The sequence below is a fragment of the Pinus tabuliformis genome, chromosome Q, assembly GCF_031772625.1.
Source record: "Pinus tabuliformis cultivar Carrire ecotype Pingquan chromosome Q, CPIR1, whole genome shotgun sequence".
NCBI classification, from domain to species: domain Eukaryota; kingdom Viridiplantae; phylum Streptophyta; class Pinopsida; order Pinales; family Pinaceae; genus Pinus; species Pinus tabuliformis.
The window spans coordinates 406,056,243-406,059,339 of record NC_142296.1 but is presented as its reverse complement, the minus strand read 5'-3'; positions in this window follow the sequence as shown (position 1 = coordinate 406,059,339).

Sequence of the window (3,097 nt, the reverse complement as noted above, 5' to 3'; positions counted from 1 at the left end):
TGCTGCTCCTCTTGAGTTCTTCTTGTTAGACTTTTTTTGTGGACACTTTGTAGCATAGTGCCCGAATTCATGACAATTGAAGAATTTTATTTTGGATAAGTCTTTCTTCTTGCCCCTTTGACTAGATCCTGGTTTGGTTTGAGATTTATTTCCTTTTCCCTTCTTACCCTTTCCAACCAATGTAAATTTTTCTTCATCCTCTCCCTTGCATGAACTTCCATCTTTGGTATTTCACTTGATCTCTTCTTGTACCAAATTGGATCATAAGCCTTCCCAATTTAGTAATTTCGCCCTCCTGTTCACCAAGTCCTGATAGCTATGCCATCTTTTGGGAAGGCCTAGAAGTGCTAGGCTCACCAAGTCATCTTCTACAACATTCAAAGCAACCCCTCCAAGCTCATCCCAAACTTGTGTCAACCTGGTGACATATTGCAGAATAGTATCATTCTTCTGCATCTTAATGTTTCGAAGTTTGTCTTTGAGGGCCAGTTTTCTATCGTCACTTCTATTTTTGAAAAGCTTAGTCAGTGCCTTCCACATTGTGAAAGAAGTTTCTTTTCCATGAAGATTTGAGACAATGTGGTCTCGCACTCCCTCCAAGATTATTCTCCTTGCCTTGGCTACATCTTTCTTCCACTCGGCTAGGTTCCGGGCATCAACTGATCTTGGTTTTGGAATGTTTATCTTGACATATTCCAACAATCCATTGTCATCAAGCACTGGCTCCATGCAATCCTTCCAGGGAATGAAATTCGAGCTGCCTTCCAAGGCATACTATAATCTCAGTCCGTTGAAGGTCATTCTCCTAACTCTGAAGAAATCCTGCTACATTAAAGCTACAAATTCAAACTTCCCGAGGAACAACTTCGAAATTCTTGTTCTAATGTGAACCTTGCTCTTATACCATGTAGAAATATGGTGATAAATCTGCAATTGCTCAAGAAATTTAATCTAAATCAAGAGACACAATTCTACTCTACTAAGACATGGAAATTAATTCACAATTTAGAACAACATTAACAAACATGCATCAATCACATACACAAGTACACAAATTTATCCAGGGGAAACCAACCGGTTAAAACCCCTTAAGCCCGCTTGCATTAATCAAATGAATAGAATGTATTACAATTGCTTGCTCGCTATGAGCTCAACTTGCAAGTGAATAACCTTTCTCTCTGCTTAGTGAGAAGCTCTGACCCAAACTTAGTCAATTTCTGCCTCTGCTTGAGCCCATATTTCCTTGCGCAAATCCTGAGGAATTAGATCCCTATTTTTTAGGAATTTTCCTCCAATTGATTGCGCAATTCCCAAGGATTGATCTCCAATTACATGCAACACCCGTACACTCAAGACTAGTCTACAACTAATATTACACTGCCTTGGAATCTCCACCATAGTTGGGGAACTCGAATTCTCTGCATGCATTAGCTATTTTTGGTTGATTGATCAGTTAACTGGATGATCACTGAGTTAGACTATTGTCCCACTGCACAACTGACCTCCAACTAGTTCTATCAACAATTATAACTAGTTTAACTGAATACAACTAGAAATAATTGATCTAGCTTGCTACAAATTACCAATAACACATGCATAATTGAACTCCAATCCCTCTAATTTGAATTTACTGAGCTAACTGAGTGACAAGAGCCATGTCGTCTCAGTTAACTACCTCCAAGTTGTCTGTTAATGTGGAAATTCAAATTTTCTCAATTTCACCAAGGCAAAGTCAAATTGAGACTTTCTTGCTACACTTCTTAACAAAAAAGATGCTCAACCTTGGTCTCACATTCTATTGCTTCAATTTCCTCTCGAGATAACTGTGTAGGGCACTCCCAAAATCTAAGCGTTGTGATTACAGCATTGGCTTAGGCCCTAGGGTGGAACGATGGAACTTGGTTGTAGTTTCCACAACTAGAGGAAGAGTGACTTCTCCTTGGCATTGTGATAATGAGCAGGGTGGACAAGACTAACATTGGGAATTTGGGAATGTGAGAGGGGAACCTTGGCAAGTAGCCTGGTTGCGACAAACTACTTGTGAGCAAGCTGACAAAGGGGTGTTTTCACAATGCAGGAGAGGTACAGGGTGACACAATGCAAGAGGGGCCCCAAGGATAAAGGAAATAGAGCATGAAGAGGTGAAGCACTTGAATTGGAGAGGGGAAGACAACACGGGGAGGCAAAAGCACACAAGAGGGAGTGAAAAACCAACTTAAAACATTAGTGAACCACAAATGGAATTAGCAACTTACCCATTTCATGCTCCCGGAGAAATGATATTTTTCGATTGTTGGTACCCATTGCATGCACTGCATGATTATGTAATATGTGACATTGTAAATGTTAGTACGCTGGTTAAGTCTCGAAATGATACTAGAGCGCTGTGATATTCATTACTCAACGTAGGGTGGAGGTGAAATGATGTGCCTCAACCATTCCTGACCAAGTACCATAATCTTCATTAACTACCTCACTTGTCAAAACCTTGAATGTCAAGTCAATCTTGGTGTAAGATTTTATCTAAGATATTGACACCCTAAGTGGGGAACATAAAAATCTTTTCTTATATTCATTATTTTTTAGATAAATTTTAATTTTTTCTTTTAAATTTTTGTATATATATATAAATAAAAATTATAAATATTAATGGTTGAAACTATATAATTTAAAGACCATAATATTTTTGAAAACGCCTTAAAAATAACAATTTCCATAATAAAAAATTGTAATTTATGAAAATTTATGTAACCACATTGAAAAGATGATTGAATGGAAAAGTCGAATAATATAACGACTTTGATTTTTATAATTTTATAAAAAAATCTTTCTGAAACGTGTGAATGTTAAGGAGCGGCGATCTCGTTATAGAACGCATTTTCCAATGTGTAGGGTCATCGGGGGACATCGTTTTTCTATTGGTAGTCTGACCATCATTTTCTTTTCCACGTGGCAGCGTGACTACTGCTTGTTCCAAACTTTGCCACTCCCATTTCGGCCAAGCCGCCAGCATTTAATGTTGCTTAGCGACCGCTCGGGTAAAATGAGCCGACTCTAAACTGTCCTAAATATTAAATGCTAAAGCAAAGTAAACGCA